Genomic DNA, 27,532 nt, shown 5'->3' with positions numbered 1-27,532 from the left:
CCGAACAGAATGCTCAAATTATAGAATAATATCATTAATATCACACACAAGTAAAATTTACTGATGATCATCCACCAGTGGTTATAATAGCACACTGACAAGGGATTTTCATAAGTTCAGGAGGCCAGATTCAGAAGAGGACATGAAACAAGGATATCATTGTTGATGCCTGATGGGTGTTGGCTCAAAGCAGAGATTATGAGAAGCATGTTTATTTATGTTTCAATGACAAGCAAAGCATTCGGCTGTGTGGGCCATAATAAACCGTGGATAACCTCAAGAAGAATGAGATTTCTGGAACACTTCCTTGTGCTCATTAGGGACTTGTGCATGGATCAAGAGGCAGTCCTGTGAACAGAACAGGGAACAACTGCATGGTTTAAAATCGGGAAAGGTGTGCATCAGAGTAGTATCTTCTCATCACCCTGTTCAATCAATCTATCTTCATCTAGTTCAAAACTGATTATAAAGAAAATAATTAGAGAAGCTGAATTACATAAAGTAGATGTGTCATCAGGATTGGAGGAAGACTTATTAACCACCTGTCATATGCAGATGACACAAACGGGCTTGCTGAAAGCGAGGAGGCATTGAAGCACTTGCTGATGAAGATCCAGGATGGTAGCCTTCAGTGTGGATTACAACTCAATGTAAGGAAGACCAAAATCCTCACCACTGGAGAAAAGGTTGAAGTTTCCAAGGGTTTTATCTTACTTTAATATACAACCAATGCTCAAAAGCCATATAACATTAGGCAAATCTCCTGCACAAGGCCTTTTTAGAGTACTGAAATTCAAGGATGTTTTCTTTGAGGACTAATTAAATAAAATATAATAAAAACAGGCATGGAATGTGCAAATTGCTATCATTAGGTTCAACAGACGTAAGTCGTTTCAATAAATGCAATTAAAACAATTGAAAAGAGAAAACAGATAATTACAGAATTATACACTGCTCGTTGTAAGAATGCCGAATTGTGGTTAATACAAAACATTGCAACCTTAAATTGTTTTAACAATTGAAATGAAAATATTACCAACAAAATAATCATTGCCTATTTTTAAAGCTTCAGTGAAACTTAGGAAAAACACTGTGGATATCAACATTTAATGATTTCTAAGGTGACAAAGCTTTCTTGTTCCTTATTAAGTTATAAAATCATCATATATATTAAGTTATACAATTTATATGTGATTGGTGACAGTACCACTTATACCAGGCAGTATAATTTATAAACTTTTTCTATGTTTTGGTTTAATATTTTTGATAGTAGAGAAATCAGGAGTGGACTAACAGGAATGGACAAAGAGTGTCTCAAGCAATTTCATCAGACTCTGTGTATTCATTTCTAACCTTTCTTCAAATGAGAATAAAGAAAGTGCAGTAATGTTTTCAACATTCACTCTTTCATCAATAGCTACTTACAGAAAAGGTATCTTGCAATATTTCAGTTCCTTTCAATTAACTTCACTGAAATAAATAGATTTAGATTTTATGTACTCTTCTGTTGATTAATTCAACTTGAACACCTTGTAACAAGGTCTTACTCTGTAAACCTATTCTCCACCTTGCAGCAGGTGAGACTGACCACATGAGCTGAGCACAGTCATCCTTGTGTGTGCTCAGGTCAATGAAAAGAACCTAGGTTTGTGTGTGACACACTGTCACAGAGCTGTTAGGTTCCCAAATGTGTTCTCTGTGCCTGCGTCTTCAGCTACTTCAAAACTGATGTAACACACAGAGCTCGGGCATATGAAATGGTCATAGAAGGGACTGAAAGGTAAGGTGCCAGTTAAAACCCAAAGACCCAAACTCACTGCCATGGAGTTGATGTCAACTCATGGCAACCTTGTAGGCTGGGGTGTAAGTGCCTCTGTGAGTTTAAGAGACTGTAATGCTTTATAGGTGTAGAAAGCCCTGTTTTTCTACCACCAAGAGACGAATGGTTAGCACCACGGAGCTTGAAGTGAAAAGCCCAATACACAACCACTTTGCCACCAAGGCTCTGGGCGTAAGTTAGTTTGAGTAAAAGTAGGCGACTTGATTGCATTCTGTAAGCTAACTGATCCACTAGGTTAAATGCTGCACGGATAAGTCATGTAGGAGCATGCTAAAAATCACCTAGAAATGTTGTAGATTGATCACTGATGATCTAGTGGGGAAATGTATACCAGGCTTTGGAAGCTCAGAGTAAGTTGCCATTAACAAGATCAGGCTGCAACTACATTATTAAACAGGGACTGTGGTAGTCACATACTTTCTGTCAGCGTAGGGGTGGAGTATAGCCTATCAATGAGTCCACAGCCTAATGGTCCCTCCTTGTGGATGTGACCTTCTCATAAGAAGGATCCTGGGAATGTCCTCTCTCTCTTTCTCTGTCTTCACTTCCCTGTTGATGAGCAACGCTGAGACCTGCCAGAGCCCTGTGTTGCTTCTACTGCCATTGGACCCACAAGACTTCTCAGCCACAGGCCTGTGTTCTTCCTGCATTTTGCATCATTGCATGTGGCTCTGTGAGTCTGAAGAGGGACTTAGGGACTTGAGTTGGACTTGGCTGCTGTGTTTTCTCCATTTACAATTATTTCTCAATATAAAACTCTTTCACATATATGGTGTCACTGGATTTCTTTCCCTCAACAGCCTGACCTAAAACAGGGACTATTTTTTCCCTTTTAATAATTTTCTTGGAAGCTCGTGAAACTCTTATCACAATCATCCATCCACCCATTGTGTCAAGCACATTTGTACATTTGTTGCCATCATCATTTTCAAACATTTTCTTTCTTCTTGAGCCCTTGGTATCTACTCATTTTTCCCTCACTCACACACGAACCCTTGATAATTTATAAATTATTATTGTATTTTTATGTCTTACACTGGCCAATGTCTCCCTCCACCATTTTTGTCCGTCCCCCAGAGAGGGGGTTATATGTAGACCATTGTGATCAGTTCCCCCTTTCTCCTCACGTTCCCCTTCCCCCACTGGGCTGGCTACTCTCAAGATTGGTTCTGAGGGGTTTATCTATCTGGGATTCCCTGTGTTTCCAGCTGTTATCCGTACCCATGTGCATGGTCTGGTCTAACCAGATTTGTAAGGTAGAGTTAGGGCCATGATAGTGGGGGGCGGGGAAGAGGGGAAGGAGGAAGAATTTAAGAACTAGAAGAAAGTTGTATGTTTCATCGTTGCTACATTGTACCCTAACGGCCTCATCTCCTCCCTGCAACTCTTCTGTAAAGGGATGTCAAGTTGCCCACAGATGGGCTTTGAGTCTCCATTCCACACGCCCCCTCATTCACAATGATGTGATTTTTTTTTGTTATTTGATACCTGATTCTATCAACATCTCGTGATCACAAAGGTTGGACTTTGTTGCTTCTCAGCTAGATGGCTGCTTGTTAATCTTCAAGTCCTTAAGACCCCTGTCACTATATATATTTTTGACACTGTATCTTTTGACAGTCAGGCACCATCAGCTTTCTTCACCACAGTTGCTTATGTACCCGCTTTGTCTTCAGAAATCATATCTGGAAGGTGAGCATCACAGAATGCCAAGTTAATTGAACAAAGTGTTCTTGCATTGAGGGAGTACTTGAGTAGAAACCCAATGTCCATCTATACCTTAATACTAAACCTATAAAATATATGTACATAGATGTATTTCCCCATTGTCATCTAAAACTATATTTACAAATATACATGCCTGTACTTAGACCTCGATAAATGCCCTTTGCCTCCTAGTTCTTTCCTCTATTTCCTTTTACTTTCCTCTTGTCCCACTATCATGTTCAGTCTTCATTTGGATTTTAGTAATTCCTCTCTCGGTTCCGTTTCCCTTAATCAAACCCTAACAGACCTCCTACACTCTCTTCACCATCGATTTTAGATTTCTTGTTGTTCCCTCGTACCTGGATTTGTTAATACCCACTTCCTTTCCCCTACCTCCCCATCTCTCACACCCCCAGAACCCGCAGTCCTGTTGTTTTCTCCTCCAGATTGTTTATCCAGCCTATCTTATCTAGATAGACCTGTAGAGATAATAATAAGCACACAAAAACCAAAACAGAGCAAAGCAAAGCAACAAAAAAAAAACAACAACAAAAACAATGACAAAAAATAAAAAGCCTATAAATAGTTCAAGGTCTGTTTGCTGACCTGTAGGAGTGTTTTTCGGGCAAGTCTGATGGGGTGCCACACCCTAGCCCCAAAGTCTACTTCTAGTATTCCCTGGGGAATTCCTTGAATGGACTTTTAGAGATTGAACTATTGAATTGTATGATATATCAATTGGAAAAAAAATTGAATGAGCTTTCACTATTTTGGCCCTGAAGGAAAGAAAAGCTTCCCAGAACAAAGCAACATCATGTTCAAGGCTATAAAGTCATGGAAGGTAGATTTCTAACTACAAAATGACCAATTCATAAGGTAACAGACAGCACCTGCCAATCATAGGCTCAGCTCCCAGTCTCTGCAACACTACCCAAGTCAGTAAACAGCTATACTCCCAAAATGTTGATATTCTTGGTCTGAGGCTTCCGTGAATGCAGTCCCCTCTAGGGTTCTGGACTGGAATGTAGTATATAACTTATTGATATAAACTAGCATGACAATAACATCGTGCTGGTTTGTTTCTGTGATGATCTTGGAAATGACAACTTGAAAATAAGTTATTTGGGAGAATAACTCAGTAAAATAGCACTGGCCCTCCTGGAATCAAGGTCCCTTCATCCTTCCTCTAATACAAATCTAGCTTATGCATAGAGAATTTGGGAAGTTGGTCTCTTTATATTGGAAACTCACATTGTAAAAACAGTCAGTTCTTTATACTTTTTGCTTTCTTTCTGATTGAGGTTTCCCTCTGTTTTCCTGTGTTATTATTGTAGGGTTTGTGGTTGCTTGTTTTTGTAAGTTTTTCAGTATATGAAATCCAGGCTAGGTAAAATGTATAGCCAGCAATGGGATCATGGTTTCTTGGTGGCACAGAAAGGGAGATTGGTGGAAAATGAGGCGTTAATAACAATGAGTATGAGACAGAAGAAAATGCTCTAAAATTTAGTTGTTGTGATGATTGGACAATACTTTTTAACATGATTGAACTACTGAATTGTATGATATGTGACTTATATGCCATACCAAAAAAAAACCCTATTAAAAATGAAAACCTCTCAGTTTTTGCTAATGCAGCAATACTGAAAAATTAATTAGGAAAACATCTCACTGATTGAGTCAGGGCCCTGGTTCAGAAAAAACCTTTCAGAGGAAGTTGAATTAAGGTGGCAGGTCTGTCCAGGCCCAAATAGTGTCACAGAATTTTCTTAAGACCCCTCTTCTACTTCCCCTATTCTGAGCAGAAAGGAGAAATAAAAAAGGGGAGGGGTAATAAAACAAATTGAATTTGAGGGTTTTCTAAGGATGAGATGCCAGATGGAAACACTTATATCCAACTTATACAAGCATGTGCTGTGGCCTCATGGGGGTCAGTGGGAAAAGCATGTGGGCGCTATGGGACCAGCCCTGCATCTACGCCACCCGGTGCCTCAGCTGTGCAGGGTGGGCTCACTTCCCTGGTCTCTGCGGCCCCAGGCAGAATGGGCAGCAAAGCTGGCGATGCCTCATCTCTATCCTTTACATAATTACTTGTGGGGGTGTGGGCTTGATCATCTTGACATTTAGATGCTGAGTAATTTTCTCAAAATGTTCACACTTCTCTGAGGGATGGATGCAGTTTATGCTGTGTTCCAGGGAGCCCTGAGCAGGAGATAACAACAGCCTGGAGGGGCCAGAGCCAGGCAGGGGTTGGCAAGATTTTGATTGATCCAGAAGAAAATGTCAAATGTCTCTTGGATGAGTCCCCCTGGATAAAGTAGATCAAGCTTGAGATAATCCATTGGCTGGACCTGGAAAGGAAGATTCTGAGACAGAGCCGTGCTGGCAGAGGAGCTGCATGGGACAGCGTGGCTCTTCCGTGAATGAAGAAGCAGGGAGGACACTCTCTTGTTTTGGTGTCCTGCGGCTGAAGCCTAAACCTCACCTGGTTGAAGAATGGATTCATAAAATCTGGAGAAGGGATCTGCTTTTCCATAGGAAACAGGAAACACTGACCCATTGCTAAATCAGAGGGCACCTATTGCTCAGTAGTTATACTCAGCTGCCCAAGCCCCAATGACAGAAATGAGGGGAAGAGGATCCCCCCAGAAGTAGATTATGGGCAATGAGGTGGGAGTGGGGGGCTGGGTGGGTGGGGGGTGCTTCCCTTTTGGCAGCATGGTGCTGGTCTTGAGATTTTCACGTGACATGAAGGATGGGGTAGTTCAGTAGCAATATCACAGGCTCATTGTCCCCCTGCCTCTTTCATCTGAGTCTGGAAGAGGGGCTTCCACAGGCTCTGAGCTTCCTCAAGAGTGTGTGCAGGAGTGGCACTCTCGTTCTACCTTGAGAATCACGTCTACATTGCCCTCACCTAGGACACATTTGTTACCGAGTCTGCGTGTGCCCTTTGAAGAGAAAACAACCCTAGTGGGAGGGCCTTCGAGAAATAACCAGCTTGTTCAGCTCAGATTCCCCATCAGGTCCACTTAGACTTACATTATAGGAACCAGCCAAGCAGAGAAATTCAAAATGTTTTCCCATAAAGCTTCCAGAGCCTGCTCTCATTTATCCATATAAAAAACATTGGAAGGTTTTAACTGGGAAATAGCTTCCATCGGGCTCAGTTTTTTTAGAAGGCTCTGATTGCGTAATGGCTATGAGTGAGACTGCTACCTGCCGCCAACAATTTAAAGCCACCAGCTGCTTCCTAGGAGAAGACAACTTTCTCCTCTATAAAGAGTTCACGTCTCAGAAACCCACATGGGGCTGTTCTGAGGCATAGAGTCCCACAGGGTCACTATGAATCAGCAGTGAGTTGTTGGAGAATTTTTATTGTTTTGTTTTGTTTGCCATTCTGGTGTCTTGGGACCCTCTTTGACTGTCAGTGTAAATGATGTTAGGCACTGGAACAAATAAGCCCCATTATTCTGTCCAAGGAGGAAAACATTGCTCAGTTGACAGATACTTTCTGAGTAACGATGTTATTTGGGAGCAGATCCAGTTTAGACACTGAGTATAGACACATAACTGATATTTAGTAACTGCCTTAAAGATTTCATTCAAATTAGGGAGTGTGGTAAAGTGAAATGCCTTACATATGGCTCTGTAAGTCACTTTTGTACACACCCATCAAATGATTGGGTGGGACCGTGAAAATAGGTTGTGTGATTGGTCAGTTTTTCCATTCCTCTTCCTGTAAGGGTGCCATCTCAGAAACAGGAGCAGAGGAATTCCAGTGACAGCCAAGAAAGAAGAGTCACCGATGGTGCTCACTGGAGGCCCTGCTGAAGTGGTAGAGGCCCCCAGGCCATCCGTGTGGAGGCCAGAGGCCTCAGAGCTGCAGCTTTGAGACCAAAATACAAGAAACTGTGAGGCCAAGCAGTGTGTGGGCCTCAGGTCCATGGAACAAGACAGAGGCCAAAGGATAATGGGCCAGAGGACCAGATGGAAAGAGTTGGCTGCTGGCAGAAGAGAGACATTGCTATGGACCAAAGATGGTAGCCATAATGTTTTATGATCCTGAGCTGTGGTCACCTGCTAACTTCTCTAAAATTCCCTCACAATCGTGAGGATTCTCTGTGCATTCTGTGCGGCCATCGCAATGGGTTATTGAACCGAGGAGAGAAGTAGTGTCAGGGGAGCAGAATAAGGAAGAATGAAGAGTAGAGGTAAGCCTGACCTCTGCCTGTGGCACTCAGCCTGGGACTGAGGAGGAGTTGGATTTTCGCTCTCCTTTGTGTAGCTGGAATCAGTCAGATGTGGCCTCCGTGCCATTTTCTCAGGGAAAGAGAAAATATGAAGATGGTTTTCAGCAGATCGCATGTTAGCCTGCAATGCTACAGCGTTTGGGGGTATGCCACAACACTCCAGAGGAAGACAGGGAAGGAAACACAGAGGACATATGTGAGCAGGATCGGGAATCCAGAGTCAGATTCTGCCAGTGAAGATCTGGACAAAACGGGCTGAGAATCAGAGGGCACTGTGATCTTGGAGTTGAAATATAAAACATAATGTTTGCCCGAAATGTTAAGATTACTTACTCTAGCTAATAAAGGGTAGCTATCATGGGTTTGAACCAGCCCATCACTGGGAACCAGTCTTCTAGTTTTACAGAAACTATAAAATAAGATCATAAAAAAGAATAAATGGATGGGAGCCATTAGATCCCACATCTAGAATTCATCAGTTTCATCTGCCCCATGAATCTCCTTTCAGGAAATAATGGCAAAAAAAAATAGAGAAGCGAAAAACAAAGACATCAAAATAGGAGATGTTCTTTTATTGAAGCAGATTATAGACTAATTAAAATATAAGGGATGGAGGCTGGTTCTTTGCTTTTGGAGCCCTGTTGGTATAATAAGCTACAACTTGGTCTATAACCCAAAGGGCAGCAGTTCAAACCCAATAGTTGCTGCTCAGGAGAGAGAAGAGGCATTCTACTCGCTAGAGATGGAGTCTTGGAATCGCCCAGAGGCAGTTCTACTCTGTCCTATCGGCTCGCTATGAGTCTGAATTGACTCAGTGGCTGTGAGTTTGAGTTTGGTAAGAGGAAAATAAAACTTCATGTGTATCGTAGAGATCAGAATAAGTGAAAAAAATAATAAGAGGCTATAAATGGTCTCTCAAGTCCCTAGAGATCATTCAGTGAAGCTCAGAGTAGCGGCAAAGGATGTTGGAATGATAAGCAAAGACCAGAATAAGGTAAGATAATACATGATACACTCAGAAGCATGGACTTCACTCAGCATGACCAACATTTCGAATAATTTTGAGCAGGAAATTGGCACCATTATATTTGTATTGGCTACAGATTATCTGGTTTTCAGTGCAGTGGGGAGATACCAGGGCAGGTGAGTTCACTGGAGCCACATCTAGAACCACGAAGGTTGTCCTACCTGACTCTCACTACTTCCCACATAAATAACAAGCGTATCACCCTTACAAGTCTCCTATTATCCATTCATTTTTATCTCCACCTCATAAAACAAATTTCAAAAAATATCCCCATACCGCGTGTTCAATAGTATTGCAGAAGTCAAACATAGACGATGGTGAGAGTAAGTAAAACAGGTATTCTAGCTATTTGGTGAAATCAAAAGTCTGAGTAGTAATATCTCCAAGTGAGAGACTGTGTGCACACGTACACACACACACAGACACACACACACACACACACACTGTTTTAAGACTCTAGCAAGATTACAACAGTCAAAAATGAAGTGTTAGAACTTCTCACCTTGAAATTTATCAAAAATAAATTTGATCAAATCAATTCACCATGCAAACAGGCTTATCCTAAAGTTTGCTGGAGAAGAATCAATCATATTCATAGTGATACATTTTTGATACTGCTTTTTAAAATTTCTTCATCCCCAAGGTCAACCCAGAGCAAATGTAATTTATAAATGGTTATTCAATGAAAATATCTAGAAAGTAGCTGTGATAATAAGAGTAGCATTAAAAAGTTAATTTTTGTACATATGTTGCCAGTATCATTTTCAAAACATTTTCTTTCTACTTGAGCCCTTGATATCAGCGTCCCATGGGTACAAATGTGCTTGACACACTGGATGGATGGATGGATTGTGACAACAGCTGAAAGACGCCGCCATAAAGTGATTTTAAAGAGAGAGAGAGAGAGAGAGAGAGAGAGCGAATAACAGTCACTGCAGGAGGTAGCGGTGGTTGAGTGTGTTACTTTCCTTGAGGTGGTTGTAACAAAGTACCCCAAATTGGGTGATTTATCAAACTAAAAATGTATTGCCTCACAATGCAGGAGAGAATAAATCCAATCCCCGGGATTGCTCATGTTGATTTATTCTGAGTCCTTTGAGAGAAAAAATTGTTTTCTGTCTTTCTTAACTTCAGCTGGTGGACATAATCTTTGAGGTTATTTGACTTAGAGCTACAGTATCGCATAGTAGCCCTTCTATGTCTGTCTGTCTTTTTTCATTTCCAAAAGGGCAACAAACATATAAAATTAATAACCACTTCACTCCAGGAAGGCCTCATGTCAACCTATCTGATAACATCTTCAAAGACCCTAATTCCAAATAGGGCCACATTAATAAAGACAGATGTTACCGTATTCATGTCTCCTTTGTGGGTGACACAGTCCAATCATAACAAATAGATTAAGTGCAATTATTTCTCCTTATCTAATTCCCAGTGGATAAGAGGAAGCCCTGGTGGCAGCTATGGGCTAGGGCTTGGGCTGCTCCTTGGTACAAAGATGGGGCTTGTTTTGCTCCCCTGTAAAGATTTATAGCCTCCGAAAGCCTATCTAGAATCTGCGTGAGTCAGAATCGATTCAGTGGCAGTTGACTTTGCTGGACACAGGTGGTTCAAAAAAGATAGGCATTCTGATTTCATCACGATCACTACCTAGGAAACTCCGTGAGTGAGTTCTCTCTGTCCATCAAGGTCGCCAGGTCACTGTGAGTGGAATGGCTTATTCAGTATTTATGTGGTAAGAGCTGATATGTTATAGGCTCTTTGGGATCTCTGGAGCTCTGAGTCCGGGTATCACGGATTGAACTTTTATGGAAATAACACAGCAACCCCAATTTTGCAGTGTCTCCAGAGGCAACTCCTCTCTTGCTGTGTTATCTCGGGCATAACATAGTCCTAAGGTGACTGCCCTGAATAATGCTATGGCTTGAAGGTGTGCAAATGTTAGCTGTTCAATGAGGAGCAACTAAGCTTATTATTAATTCGAGGAATAATTTAAACACATTTTATGCCCAGGCAAAATAAGGATGTGTTTCTTTTGCCTTTCTGATTTATTTCTATGTAGTATTTGTTTCCATTGCATACTGTTATCTATTTATAATGCACTTTTCTTTACTCAGGTGTTCTTCCAAGAAGCTAAACTTGGCATAGCATTAGACATCATTTAGAGAGTTATCCCAGGCTGTAAGTCTTCAAAGACATCCTGTTGCCTTGGAAACTGCCCATCCCGTTAATCCAGGCTTCTTACAGCCAGGTCACATGAAAACTGTTTATCCACGGTCAAAACTGATAGAGGGATTTCAGTGTCTTTCCTGAGAATTTGGTGTGGTGGCTAGATGTTTACATCCCAGCCTGCTCTGTACTGTGGATCAGAGAAGCCACAAGTGTCTGAATGGAAGGTTCAGGCATATCCTACCCTCTCCCCAAATTTACAGGAAATGGCAGCCAGCAGAGGGAGAAAAACAACACCATGCAGAGATGAGCAAGCCCAATTCCTTAAGGCCGTGGCCTCCTTTTCCATGGATGCAGGTTGGATTTACAGGCATAGCATATCCAAGAATACAGATGAGACTTTAACCCCACTCCATCACTCAGATAGAACCTCCCAGTGTTTGGCACACATTTCCTTTGGAATCAGCAGGAATCCCTTCAAGTGAATTCTCTCACCATAGTCACACTATTAAACAAAATGAACTTCACTATCCAAATCATTTCACTCTGAGAAGACAAAAGAATATTAAAGGTTTTGACAGAATTTATTTTGACATGAAAATTCCTTCACTTTGGGGGGGGTGTAAAAATTCAATTTGAGCATAGATACCTTTTGTAAAGTTGAAGCGCAGCACCACCCAAGCCCCTTTTGACCCAAAGGCAATTTAAGATTCATAAAGTTCAGATGCTGACAGTGTGGGCGCCAGGAAAATGAGGGAACTCAGTTGTCAAAAGCATGTCTGACAACTCATCACCTTTCAGCACATCCACCAAATGCCTATATTTTCTTATCCTGGAAAATTAATAGTCTGGAGATACTTTCTAGGCCAGCAGGCGTAATAGAAATGCGTGCTTCACCATTCAGGGAATCCTCAGCACTGGTTCTGAGATGCGATCAAGTGGGCCTCTCAACTCATGGTGACTTCATGTGACTGTTGAGTTCTCTAGGGTTTCCATTAACTGGTTTTGACAGGCAGAGAGCCAAGTCATTCTTCTTAGTTTGTCTGAATCCAGACAACCCACCGAAATCTGGTCAGCAACATAAAAGCATGCATGTGTCCACTGTCAGGTAGGTGGTAACTGCACATGACATATATTGATTGAACATTGAACCCTACTCTCCTGCATGCAAGGTGGAATCCTACAAGTGAATAACACTGCTCTCCAAAGAAGTAATAATATTCCACAAAAGGGGGCAATTGTTCTAATGAGAGCAAGCCCATTACCTCATACCCCCCAAAAAATCCAAATCACTGCCATTGAGTTGATTCCAAATCATACCAATCTTATAGGACAGAGTTGAACTGCAGCTTATTTCCTTGAAGGAGACAAAGCCCTGTCTTCTAATACATTTCTTTCACTGCAAGTATGCCTTTGAGACTATCATAGTTGGAGATATCTTTATAAATCTTGAAACGCCAAACAATAAAACACACAGTTAATGTTTTTAGAAATCCTTCTGAGTTATGGAAAGAAATCAGACCTGTTCCATGCCTCAAGAAGCCTACAAGGAGTCAAGAAGACATGACATTTAATTGTGGAATAATACTGAGCAGCAGCAACAACAACAACAAAACTAGGGATGAAGTCTCAAGAGTCCATATGCAGGAAGACTATCTGTGAGTGTCTGCAGTCCAAGTGGGTAAGTGCTTACCTATTAACCTGAAGGTTGGTGGTTCTAACCCACCTAATGGCTCTGCGGTCGGCAAATGTCACTGCTAGGATTTGAGGTCACAATTATCGGACTTGAGGAGTCTGGTGGAAGACTGGAACCCCCCGTCCCTCTGAAGGAGAGAGATGTGACTTTCTACTCCTATAAAGCGCTGCAGTCTAGGAAACCCATAAAGGCAGTTCCACCCTGACAGGTAGGGTCATTGAGAGTCAAAACCCACTCGATGGACTGACTAGGTGGCATTAAGAATGAAAACCTCCTAATATTTACTTGGCACCAGAGAAAAATAAAAGAGGAAGAATAGATACAGGAGAAGGTTCTTGTCAAAGAATACATAGAAGCAGTTCACATAGACTAGCATCTAACTATGACTAACATTGATTGGGTATGTATCTACAAAGGGCTTCGTATTTATCCACTCATGTAATTCTCATGAGAGCCTTTAGTGCTCTAGGAAATAAATGGGAATATTCTATTTTGCAAATGAGAAAATTAAGATGTCAACACAAGAAGTAACTCTCTTTAAGGTGACATAACAGGAACATTCCTGAGCCAGGTTGATTGCAAGGAATTTGGACCAGAGCGTGGGCTCCCGCCAACCAGCTCACACTGTAGCAAGTGCCTTTGAACAGCCAGTTTGCAGAAAGACATGTGTTGCACCAAGGAAACTTGCTAATTTGGGGTTTTTTTTAGTCAACTATAATCATTCACACCCAAATTTGAATTTAAGAGCAGAGTCCCTGAACCAATAAAACATTCCAAAACATCTGATAAAAGGATGTCCAGTATTCCCCATGTCTTTGTCTGCTCCTTGTGCCCAGAAGTTAGAGGCAAGAAATTGTTCTCAGTCAATAGCATTAATCTTTATATACATATAGTATAAATTATATATATAATTTCAAATGGTATAGCAGAGACACTCAAGAAAATGATTTTTTTTCAGTCATGGGGACATTAACATCCCCCTAGTCTCTCTTTGAAGAGCCCTGGTGGTGTAGTGGTTACTCTGTGGGCTTCTAACTTCAAGGTTAGCTATTCAAAACCATCAGCTGATCTTTGGAAGAAAGATATGGCTTTCTACTCCTGCTAAGAGTTAGTCTTAGAAACTCAGATGCAGTGGTACCCTAACCTATAGGGCCACTATGAGTACTCATCTACTGGATAGCAGTGAGTTTAAGGGGGATTTTTGTTTGTTTGTTTGTTTGTTTAAATCTCTTATTAGGGTTGAGTTGCCAGAATACATAGCAATGACTCCATGAGACCTACCAGGCAAATTGTACTTAATAGATATTGGCATACCTCACATTTTCTTAGAAATATAAAATTGTTACTCAGTCAAAAGAATGAAATTCTCAGGGTTGAGAACGCAGAGGCTGCATTTCAGGAACTAAGCCGGTTTCTCAGGCTGAGGGAAGGGCCAAAATCTCGTTTTTCCCAAAATGACCTCCTCGACGTCAGATTGGACACAGCTTTTAAAGGACGTTAACTATGATCACTGGACTCCAAAGCAGAGGAAAGGGGTCATATTCCAGCTGTGGAACGCAGGGGGAGGAAGGAAGGACAGATCCCTGAACGGTCTACAATAACCGGGCAGGTGGATGTCACCCCTCAAACACAAAAACCCACTCCTCTGAAAAGCAAACATATGCTGCACCTCTGCCGTCATATGAGGTGACCTGCCTAGGTCAGGGTGTCACACTGGTAGCCCGTGAGCCACAGAGGTAATTTTTGTGGCCCACGATGCTGTGAAATAAAAGGACAATAGAAAAAAATATTATGAAGAAAATAGCGCTTAGGGGAGATCGAGGCAACACCATGCACACAACTCCATGGTTAACCCTTTAACTGATGAAGACGAGTAAAATCACAAAATTAAAGTTGCTCATTTCAATTGAGCTTGACACCCCTCCTCTTGATGTTCCTTGAGAACTTTTCAGGTACCATCTCTTCTGAATCCGCATGTCAATATGATGGAATGGGGGCAAAAGCGGAGGAGGGTATCATTCCAAAGGAGAACAAGGACTGAGAATCAACGTCTTTGCATGCATTATCACTTGACAAACATGGTGACTCTGAGATGCCCTTGACGAAGGGATAAGGTGAGCGCGAGCATGGAAGCTGCCTCTTCCGTGTCCTCACCCTGCACTTACTGAGCAAGACTCTGGAATGTACCCGCTGCAAGACCGACCGGGCCGATTCCATCCTAGCTACCCTTTGGTTGGGTTTGGCACTAGCCAAAAAAAACCACGTCCTCAGTCAGGGTGACTTGCTGAATGTAAATAACATGGCACTGTGAGAGTAGAACACCTCAGATAATTGATCAGCCTCCCACATTGCAGCCGTCAGCGTCTGGCCCCGTTGTCACCCTTCATTGTGCAAAATTGCTTCCCGGTTTCAGGCTGACTAATCTGTCTTTCCAAGGACTCTCGCTCGGTTATAAACAGCCTTAAAATGAAAATACCCTAAGAAGCCCCCTTGGCAAAATAAAGAATGTTATAACTATATTGCTTAAAAATAATAACATTTCCGGGGTAAATTCTCATCCCATTACTTACAATCATTGCCCTTTATGTCTTTTTTCTTAGAAATAAAAATGCTCATGGAAAATAGTTTCCTAGCTTTTCTTTGTCAATAATGTACTGATTCTTGGAAGCAGTCACAAAATGTTTCTCAGCAACAGTGAAATTTTATTCTGAACAATTTAAAACATATTAAAGGTAGATATTGTATACTTTATTTTATAACCCACTCTCATGTACCAACTCTGACTTGATGACTATCCATCTTGCCTTTTCTACCCCACCACTCTTCCCTCCTGCATTAGCATGAATACGTTACAGATTCAATTGAAGTATATCTGAATAAATTATATCTGATATTCTATTATTGTAGTCCTAAATATTTCCAATTATATGTTAATTAGGAAAACCTTACTATGAAACATAACTGCAATATGATTACAACCATGGAAAAATTAGCAGATTGTTGTTGTTGTTTGGTTGTTATATTGGTTCCAATACATAGCAATCATGGTTGCCTTTTTTACTGACCTTTTACTACACCAAGCATGACGTTCTTTTCTGGGAATTGGATTGTCCTGATATATATCAAAAGTGCAGAAGAAATCTTGCCATGCTCCCTTCTGAGAAGCATTTCTTCTAAAACAGACTTGTTCTGTCTTCTGAGAAGATGGTACTGATGCTATTCCTGTCAACACCATCATTCAAGTGCATCAATTCACACCTTGGCCTTCCAAGTGACACCTTTGGTTTTTAGCAACAGATTTGTCCACTGTTTGATTTATTGATTGCTGCTCTCGTGAGCTCTGATTGTGGTCCGAAGTAAAATGAAAACCTTGACAATTTAAATGTCTACTCTCTTTATCATTGTGTTGTCTCTTGGCCTAGTTAAGATCCGTTGTTTAATTGAGTTGCCATCCAGACAGAGGCTGTAGTCTTTGATTTCCATCAGTGCCCTTGCTTTCACAATTACTCTTTGCTTTCACCAAACAAGTTGTGTCACCTCTATATAGAAGGTGGTTGATACACCTTCCTCCAATTCTGATATGGGCATCTTCTTTACATAATCTAGCTTCTCAGATGATTTGCATTCAGCAATCAACTGCATAAATATGATGAAAGATTACAACCCCACGGCAGACCTTTTCTAATTTTAAACCATCTTCCTATCATCAAATATGGAGGGGCGGTGGTGGTTCGGTGGTAATACACTTACATGCCATGAGAGACTTTAATTCTTCCTGTCGCTTAACTTCCAGAGAAGCCGTCATTCATCGGCCATGGGAGGAATGTGTGCTACTTTGATGCTGAACTGTGCTCCACTTGAACCATGCAACAAAAATAGACTATGTAGTTAAAAGAATGAAGGACGAGGTAACCAATGTCTGAGTGGCTTTGTGTTTCATTGTACAAGGGCTCACCGCAAGTAAGTTAACCGACTCAGCAGCAGCTAAAACAACATCATCCAGCATATTATCAGTTTATGAATTTGAAGTTGTCTCACAAATCATAAATTATTCTTACAGTTTGTTTTCAAAAGAATATATTTAAGAGGCACACCTTTGATTAGGTGAGTTGTTAGTAAGGACCTTCGAGTCAATTCCAACTCCTAGCGACCGATGAACAATAAAACAAACCCGTGTCTGATGCTGTGTTGTCATTGCAATTGTTACGTTTGAGCCTAGTCTTACAGACACTGTGTCAGTCCATCTCCTTGGGGGTCTTTCTCTTTTTTACTGACCCCTCTACCTTAGCAAGCACAATGTCCTGTTAGGAATTGGTCCCTCCTAATAATATGACCAAAGTACATGAGTAAAAGTCTCTTCATCTGTATTTATAAGGCGCATTTTGGCTGTACTCCTACCAAGAAGTATTTGCTCATTGTTTTGGAAGTCCCTGGTATATGTAATGTTCTTTGTCAACCATAATTTAAGAAAAGCATCAATGGTCCATTGGTCTTCTTTTCTCGCTATTCAGTTTTCACACGTATGTTAGGAGATTTAAAGTACTGTCGATGGGATCCACTGCACACTAGTCTTCAAAGTAAAACTTTTGCTTCTGACCACTTTTCAGAGAACTTTTGCAGAGGATTTGCTCAGTGTGATATATTGTTTTATTGCTTGACTGTTGTTTCTTTGGATTTTGATTGCAAATTTAAGCAATGTGAATGCCTTTAATCTTTCAGAGTAGAAATTTAATCTTTCTCTATCATCCTGTTACTTAATGGTCCTATTGTTTGGATTTTTGTTGTCTGTTGAAAGTTGTAATCTTGACAAGTATCAGGAAGTCCTTCATCTCTTTGCTTTTAGCAAACAGGGTTATGTCTTTTCAAATTTCAGCTTGCTGATAAGTCTTCTGACGTGCATTGAGAAAAACATAATCTCACCTGGTTTTCCTGACTTAAGTCAGTAAATTTATTAACAGGGCCTCCGTTCACACACAAGCTGCTCCTAACTTGGTTGTCTAATTGGAGAGGCTAGCGCTACTTCTCATTGGTTTCCCCTAAGACAGTATCTCTCAGTCTTTTTCTACTAGAGTAAACAGGAGACTGTCTTGTTAACTAGTCTAGTAAAAGGGTCCCTTTCCTATTTAAATTTTCCATCACTTATTTTCAGAGAGGACCATGTCTTCCTAAATTCTTCCGTTTTGACATATTAATCCTGGCTCATTCCCTAATGTCACTGATACGTTTTAAAATATCGCTCATTAGAAGCAGAGTGGCATATGGAGTAGACAAAAAAAGATCGAGTGTTTGGAAGAAAGCGTAAAGGCGATATTAGTGACCTTATTCACTTCTTTAGTGGGGCATATCCATCTTTTACAGCAAGAGTGTTCATTTCTGTTGTCACCAGAAGTTAGACATCCCTATCACATGACTACCCGGCTTCTTTATTGGAAGCTGACAACAGGCTGCTTGGTAATCCTGGTGCCATGGTCTCCTGGTGCTGAGAAAGGAGGCATGAGTGACAATGACTGCCCCAGGGGAGAATGCAGAGCAGGGTCAGATTTGAACAGAAAAGCTGGGTTCCCACCACACAGAGCAAAGCAGATCTCCCTTCCCTCCTCTCAGTTTCCCTTCCTGCCTACCTCCCAGTTTCCACAGCTAATGCTATTTAAGACACTTTGATAACACATACAGGATTTGGAAGGCTTCTGGGTGACACAGGGGATTAAGCAGAGGCTAAGGTCAGAACCTGCTCTATGAGAAAACAATGAGCTACCAAAACCTGAAATCCTCTTGCAACTGACAATGAATAATGGATTTAAGCAAGTGAAGATAATACAAAATTTGAAATTATCTACGTATTATCCAAAATATCCTTATTAAAAGATTGAATGAGGCTCCAGGAAATAATGGGAACCTTGCTAACAAAGCCATGATATTGAGACCTAGATTATAGGCACAAACTAAGGATTCCGTAAGAATATAGGCGACAACAGCTTCTGCATATTAAGAGAAGCAAAAAGCAACTATGCCTTTGAGCATTGCAGATGTTTTACATATTCAAAAATGAAACTGAACCAGAAAAAATATGAAAACAATACTTAGAAAGACATATATATGAAACATTAAATATGTATCAAATTGGTAACCAAACTGACAAAGAAAATACCACCCCAAAGAAAACTTTATTTTCTTTTAACAATGCCTATATCCCAGGGCCAGGAAAATAACCATATGCCAATCTCCATGGTAACCAACTGATCACACTCAGCATCACTGACAGCCCGACTGTGCTTCTAAGTGGTGTCATGTGATTTACAAAGCAATGTCTTTGAAATATTTTTGCCAAAAATATTTAGTTTGGGTCCTAAAATCTTTAAACAGAGTTTTCAGCATTTACAGAAAACATAAACCAGAAGAACACAGCAATGAAACAATAAAGAGGCCCCCAACCAATCTCAGAAATTGGGATATTCTATAAGAAAATTACATTTTATGAGAACTTATTGAGACCGTGGTCAATTAAAAAAGACAAACAGAAAGACGGTCTAAAGTAGAGCATGGACGTGAACGGGTCCTGGATTACTAAATCGTATCAGATAATGTCATTGAATTACTATTCATTATTTTAGGCAAGCTCATCATATTATACTTTCATACAAAGACCATGTTATTACTGGATAGTAATGTTGACATTCATTACCATTTAGAGGTTAGCCAGGGAGGGGTTGAGAGAGAGATGTCCTTGCTTGCAGGTTCACATGTACAAGCACGCACACACAGAAGCACAAATAGGCAAGCAAGTGTGCACACGTATTCATATCCTCTCTGCTTCTCAGCACTTTACAGAGGTCTTGATTTACCCAATGCAACAGGGCACTTGATCTCTTGACAACTGTTTCCACGAGCACTGATTGTGGATCCAAGCGAGTAGCAATGCTTGACAACTCCCATCATGCCTCCATATCATGAAGCTAGCTGTTGGTCCAATTATGAGGATGTAGGTCTTCGTTACATTGAGTCATAATCCTTATAGCTATAGAACATTTCACTTCCTCTTATTCTAGGGTTGTGGCAGTTACATTTTACAGCAACCGAAGCCTGGGTTACAGTGTAGGTGTGGTATCCAAAATCATCAATCAGGTCATAACTTCATGAGTACATATTGTGGGAGAGACACTGTGAGCTTCTTCTCTTTGACGCCTTGCCTTCCTCCTAGCTGGCACTCTGTGTCTGTTTCCAGGGGCTGTTTCATGAGGACCTGTGACTCTGGAGTTGTCAGTGCCCTGCCATGTCCCCACCACCCTTAGATCTAAGCAACACTGCACCCACCAGCCTGTGAACTCCCTGCTTCCCGCTTCCCTTTCAGCATAACTGCCTTGTAGCAGCATGAGTGTGAAGAAGGCCCCCGCTTGCATTGGGCTCGTGGACTTGAGATGGACTAGGCTGGGTTGCATTCTGGATATAAAATGACTTCTTGATTTAAAGGTCTTTCTTGTACATGTGTGAGTGTCACCAGTTTGATTCCACTAGACACCCGGTTCAGCACAATGATGTAGCTCTGTAGTTACTGGAACCAATTTGATCTTTGTAAAGCAGCATGTGTCTGGGGATATGTTTGCCCCACTGACCATCCGATGTACCTCATGTGCAACCGCCTGCCAGTGAAGAGAGTGTGCTGCTATGATACTGGTCAGGTTTCAAAGGATCTGGCAACTAAGAAGGACAGACAAGTCTGAGGATCTACTTGTGCAAACCAGGCCAAGAAAATCTTATCGATCCCAAATGTCCGATCAACATCCAATCACGAGGTGACTCAGGGCTAGGCAACATGCCATCCACTGTTGTGAGGGTATTCTGAGATTGGCATACTGAATCAATGCCAGCTAACACCATCCAGATAAAACAATGACTGTTTTACTTCAAGGTTCTTGTGCTCTCATTTGTGTCTTTCCAGAAATAGATTTGAATCCTTACCCATTAGTACATGCGAGTGTGACCCTAATTGGAACCAAGGTGCTTGCAGATGTTATAAAGTTTACATGAGATCATAGGGGTGTCTTTCGAAGAAAGGACAAGGAACACATAGTCAGACATACTGGGGAAACTCCCTGTGACAACAGTGGCAAAGATAGGAGTGATGTGTCTACTAATCACGGAATGTCAAGGCTTGCCAGCCAACCAGAGGCATGGAACAGACACTTCAGAAAGAACAGGGACCCGTAATATTTGACTATGGATTTCTTTCCTCAAGAACTTTGAAACATTTGTATTGTTTTACACCACCCTCAACCAAATCAAACCTTTTGCTGTCAAGTAAATTAAGATTAATCAGTTGACTCTATAGGGCAAAGTAGAATTACCTGCCCCCCTACCCCGCCCATAGCATTTCCAAAGCCGTTAGCTGTCACAGAAGCAAACTACCACATACAGTAGGACCCAACCTTGATGCTAATCTGTTCTAAAAGAAGTGTCGAGATGTGAGTTCTGAATCAGTTTTTCCTGTAAGAAATAACTGAAAATGAATGAATCCATTGTGAGCTGCTAAATGTTTGCCTTAACCTTGCCTTTTTATACAAAAACATTAGACAAAAATTTCAAAGTAAATTTATTCAGAGTTAAATAACATAATTTAAATAAGAAACAAACATTAAACAATTTTCTAACAACTGCAGTTGGCCCATACCTTGAGATGGATGAGGATCAGGATCTGTGGACACGATATATAGAGGAGGTGTGGAGAGCGAGCCACTGTTTGGAAGGGGAATCCCCTTCCATCAAATCAACTGGGAGCTGCTGTTTTTCAGGAGTTTTTCCCACTAGGACCTGGTTGGCTTTCTCTAAGAAAAAAAAAGCTGACTAATGGGGTCTGTTATTGGCATTTCCTTAACTGTTTTCTAAAAGGGTTGACTAAATTATCCTCAACAATATCGATAACACACCAGTTCCTTATCATGGTGATTTATTTTCCAAAAACTCTTTCTTAGGACCCATGTTTTTATCTAAAAACAGTACAAAAAGCCACCCAAAAAACCCCCCTAAGAAAATGATAGCAAACTGCTTAGAACACAGCCACAAAAGGCTTAAAGAACGCCTCCTAACAACGCCAATTAACGCCCAGTGACCCAAACATGAACTGCTTTTGTTTACAAACATCACATGTGATCCTGGTGTTTTGTTTGACCTCTAGTGCAAAATGTTCTCGACATATCGCATCAAAATCCAACTATACTGAGTCCGGATGCGGTTGAGTACTGCGGTTCTACTGTAGTTCTCCCTGGTGCACATGATGAACCACGGTGCACAGGGCCCCTCTTCATTCATTCAGTTATCCGTAACTCACTCCCAAAATCACATCTCCAAATTCACTGCCCTTGAGTCGATTCCAACTCATGGCGATCCTGCAGCACAGGGTAGAACTGCCCTGGTGGGTTTCTGACACTTTAATTCGTTACAAGTGTAGAATGCACTCTGTCCCGCAGAGCGGCTGGAGGTTCGAACCTGTAACCCATTAGCCCACCAAAGCTCTAGGCCATTATTACAGTGGCCTATGTATTTGGAAATCACTTCACTCTGTCTTTCAGAACACAAGTAGTTCCTGGCCAAGTTTGAGCTCTAGAAAGTCCTCTGATGTCTGTCTCTTCCCGAGATTCCTTCTCTAATCTTTGGAATTTCAATCCTATCACAGTTGCAGAAATGAGAAAACCAGTCTGAAAATCTCCAGAGTTCTGTCTGTGCATCGCTCGTATCTAGAATACTCTTGTCTTACAAAGTCTTGGATTTCTGACTTACTCTAACTCTAAATTCTGTCTCCCCAGTTCAGAGAAAGCATTGTCTGTAACTAGTTTCCCCTAATCAGTTGTACATCCTGAAAATTTTCCGTGTGGTGAGCTGGCAAGTGAAGATCTCGTTTGTATGTTTTTCTTTCCTCTGGGCTATTTCTTTGTACTGCCTATTGTCCAATATTGGAGAATATGCTTTCTGTATATATTTTTCAGAGTAATTTTGTTTTTCATAGTGCAAAGATAACCCATTCCATATTAGTTTATTGTATGAGCAAAGTAAAGTATTTTTCTTTGTGCTCTCCAATTTTATTTTTGGATTTACTCTAAACTTTCACATGTCATGCTTTCTTTTTCAGTTTGACAATTATATTATTAGCTCCTCTAATATCTATATATTATAGCGTTATTTTATACTATTATTTTAAGGTCTGGTTAAATCATATTCAAATGCATTATTAATTAATGTTCAGATACACTGCCAACTAATATTTTATTTATATTTTTCTCCAATATTAAAATGATAATTGATTTAAAATTTATTTTCTTTCTAGCTCCTTTGTGTATTCACACCTATGATAAATTAGAGTTTCTCTTCTTTTTTCCTTTATAGAATGAATTCTACCTGCTCTTTCTTAAATATTTATGAAGTAAATGTATATTGGCTTGATTTATTTTGAGAGACAAAATTCAATCATTTTTGATATGATTTATGGCTGATAACAATTTTATCAACTCTTTAATCAAATTATAGTTTATATTTTCCTAAACCGTGAGTGTTCCCCACATTTTTCAATATTTTATTTTGATAGCCAGGAGCCCTGGTGCATAGCATAATGGTTTCCTGTTGGGCTGCGAACCACAGGCTCAGCAATTGGAAACCACCAGCTCATCTCAGAAACTCACTAGAAATTCTACCCTGCTTTATTGAATATCTATGAGTTAGAACTGACTCATTGGAAGGAAGTTTGAGTTTCGGTATTTAATATAATGTCAACATATACTTCCAATTTTTGCGTTTACCTTCTAATTCAAAATGTAGCCCTTTCTCATTCTTGTCACTGTCATCATCTTTCGTAATTCTCACATTTACCAAATTTTAGTTACATTAAAATTTTAGTCTTAAAATTACTTTTAATCTTTACTGAGAAAATCGATTATATTACTTCACTTTAATCATTATTAATTTCTTATTTTAGGTTTTTTTTTCCTTTTATAGATACCTATTTATTAAGTTTGAAACAGGATAAAGATAAAGACCATTCATTCAGATGAGGGAGAGTTTCACTACCAGGCCATAACAGTGTCCAAGGAGTCACAGAAATGAGGCTTTTTAAATAGGAGGTGAAGAACAAAGGAAACTGCCCCCAAATCATGAATAACCAAAGATGAATTCATCACAGATGTAGGTGAATGACAAAATGGGAAAGGAGCCGTAATTGTTACAGATTAGAAGAGTTCATAAGATTGGTTTGGGACCTCTAACCAAGGCTGTCAAGATACAAGGTTATGTGATCCTGGTGCCACAGATCTCAGCATGCACACACATCAGAACTGCCCCAGAAAAGGAAAGTCACATTTTTAGAACTTGTTGTTCATTGCCTTTTCCTTCCGTGTTTCATTATTTTAAATTTTTCATATAATCAGATAAATGTGTTTAAAGATGTGAATTTCCCAAGTCCTAGCTTATCCACACATGAATCCTTTACGTAAATTTTATTTAAGAAACCTTATTACATAGTATTTAACAACACATTAGGCTGATAATTCAAATGGCAATGTAAACACAATCTGGTCTTTTTATAAATGTTCATTTGGCAGTTTTTTCCAATCATCTGCATTTTTACTGTGTGCTAAGTATAGAAGTCATCATTAAAGAAAAATGCTCACTAGAATAAATCAATATTCACAGGGCTCTCTTAGATTACTAGTTGTCGTTTACAGTGGGGTCTTGGGTTTACTTGGCTCACTGCTCCTTTTTCAGAAAAAGGAAAAAAATATGTACTCCGCACACTTCTGGCAATTAGAAACTTTAGTAATACAGTCCATAATCCTGGATAAAGTATAGTCACTGTTTAGTTGCGCCCCCCCCGAATTGTTCCAGTGCTCCCCAGGGGGCTATATCATGCACTTTGGGACTCACTGTTCTAGATTTTATACAATGTCTGCTTAAGCCCTGCAGGGCTTGGCTACATGTTTCATGGATTCACTATGACCTCTTCTCAGCTCAAAGATGGAGTCCCAATTTGAGCTACAGTGCCAATTTGAGCTACTCTGCTATGATGTCTACCGCCATCATCTTATCCACAATCTTTTGATCATGTTTGCTTGTGTAACTGATGCTACACAGCAGAACAAAACTAGTGCTCTGGATCCATGTGGTTGCAGGCATGATCAAGGGAGGAAGAAATGGATGGCCAGAGTCTCATCCTCCTCCCAGCACATACTCAAATTCAGGAACAAGAAAATACACTGCTTGGGTTGGCCAGAGTTAATTTTAAAGAATTGAGAATCACTAACGAAGTGATATTTTGGGGCCCTCAACTCTATGGTCTGTTTCCACATTACTTGTATCCTGAACTTTAAAGCCAGACTTTGATCTGGTAATCCAACCTTGATTCTAGATTATTCACTCTGTTGCTTATCTGTATCTGACCCTGAACTTTGTGGTAGACTGATTTCCTCAATCAACAAACAGCACAAGGATTTTGCCTCTAGAATGATGAAAAAATTCAGCACAGTGATGTTTGCCTTCAGACATAATACCTTACGAACAACAAAACAGCACAAAGATTGATTCAGTAGAGTGAGCTGGCAGAAAGGTGAGAGATTCCTTTGGCCTTCTTATTTTCATTAATCTTTGAGCTGCTGACCATGAGATCAGCTTTTCAAACCCACCAGCTTCTGAAGGAACATGAAGCTGTTTACTTCTGTAAGCATTTGAATATTCAGAAACCCAGAAGTGTGCTCTGCTGTGTCAGACATGCCTCTTTTAGTCCAGATGGACTCAATGGCAGTCAGTTTTCTTTTTCTCCCCACTCCCCCCTTTGGAAGATAAATCACATTCATTAAATTCCCTGTTCAAGTGTATTGGCATTATAAAATAGGTAGAAATGTTCAAGAGAGACAACTTGAAAATGGGGAGAGTGGCAAAACTTAGGGGACCCCTCTGAGAAGAGGAGAAACATCATTCAGGAGGCAAGTATGTCTGTTAATTTTAGCTTCACATGATGTGATGGAAGTAGACAAGTCCAAGAACGGAGACTGGGGAGACCATAAATTGTGTAGCTAAACACCGAAAAACTTGGGAAGCTACAGTCTGAAAATGGGTAACACAGTTGAAGTCCGCTAAATCCATAAAAATCACACTTGAACCTTTGTTCTTCAAATCCTTCGTCCATAAATTATAAGGCAGCAAGTGTGTGGGCAATACAAGCTGTGTTAGAAACATGTTTCATGCTCACGGCCGCAGGAAAACAATCTGTCACTTTGCCACTTGCTATCTGTGTAACTTTAGGCAAGACATTTAAATTATCTGAACTGAAAATATCTTGTCTGTACCATGAGGCAATAATTACTTCTACGTGATAGGGTTCTTTGATAATTGATGAATAAATGCATATAAAAGCTTGACAAACTGCCTGTGTGTAAAAAATGCTGATACATGTTAAAATTTAATACAAAAATACGTTAGAAAAATTGGTCTGAGGTTTGATAGATTTTTTCGAGATGATAGTGCTGACATCAGATAGATCTTGGCCCAAAGCAGTGAATGCCATAAAGATGTTTATGTGTGTTTTATTGACTATGTAAAAGCAATCAACCTTGTGGAACATAGCAAACTCTGGATAAGATTGAGAATGGGAATTCCAGAGCACTTAATTGTGCTGATGAGAAATGTGTACATAGATCAAGAGGCAGTTGTGTAGACAGAACAAGGACATGCTGCAATCAATACCACAAGCAATGCTCATGGAAAAATCAGGAAAGGGATCAATAGGTGTGCTGTTTTAGCTAAATCTGCTGCACAAGACCTCTTCAGAGTTTTGAAATGCAAGGATATTACTTTGAGGACTAAGGTGAATCTGACCCAAGCCTGGTATTTTCAATTGCCTTATATGTATGTAAAAGTTGGACCTTGAAGACAGCAGAAGAATCCAGGTATGTTAATTGAGGTACTGGGGAAGAATATTGAAGATTGAGAAAATGGCAAACTAATCTGTCTTGAAAGGAGCATGGTCGGAGGGCACCTTAGAGGCAGGGGTGGCGACACTCTGTCTTACAGACTTCGGACGCATTGTCAGGAGAGACCAGACCCTGAAAAAGTAGAGGAGGAACAATAAAGAGGAAGGCCCCCCAGGAGATGGACTGACAATGTAGTGACAACAATGGTCTCAAGCACAGGAACAATTGGGAGGACGGTGCTTGACCAGGCAGCATTTCATTTTGCTGTCCATAGGTTGCTGTGGGTTACAACTGACTCAAAGATCCCTAACAGCTTAACAACTCTTTCCTAAGTATGGTGTGCTTCGTGTTTCTTCCAAGAAAGATTTGACTGTTCCGGGGAAGTCTACAATAGAGGCCATATTGTTCCCCACACTGACCTTCGGGAGCATCATCTTCTCATCGGTGTTAACTATTTGTTATAAAATTGCACATGCCTATAAGAAGACTGGAACACCATGGCTTGAGTCAGGTACACCTCAGTACTCACTCAAGTGGCATTTTAGTTGTTTAGCATTATAAGGATATTTTCTATAGCACGTCAGCCAGTGAATGTTTCCTTTGATTCCTTGACTGCTGATTCCACGAGCATTGATAGCAAATGCAAATAAAAAGAAAATCTTTCACAGCCTCCATTTTTTTCTTCACCTATCGTGAAGTTTCACATTGGTTCAGCTTTGAAGCTATTTGCTTTCTTTAGAGTGAGATATAATCCACAGTGAAGTCTGTAGTCTTCGATTTTCATCAGCAGTGCTTCAAGTCCTCCTTGCTGGCAAAATGCCAGGTGGTCTTGTTCGTGTATCATAGCTTTCATGAGTCCTTCTCTCATCCTGACGCTACTCTTTTTCATGTAGCATAGGA

The sequence above is a fragment of the Tenrec ecaudatus genome, chromosome 8 (assembly GCF_050624435.1).
Source record: "Tenrec ecaudatus isolate mTenEca1 chromosome 8, mTenEca1.hap1, whole genome shotgun sequence".
NCBI lineage: Eukaryota > Metazoa > Chordata > Mammalia > Afrosoricida > Tenrecidae > Tenrec > Tenrec ecaudatus.
This window is presented reverse-complemented; position numbering follows the sequence as displayed.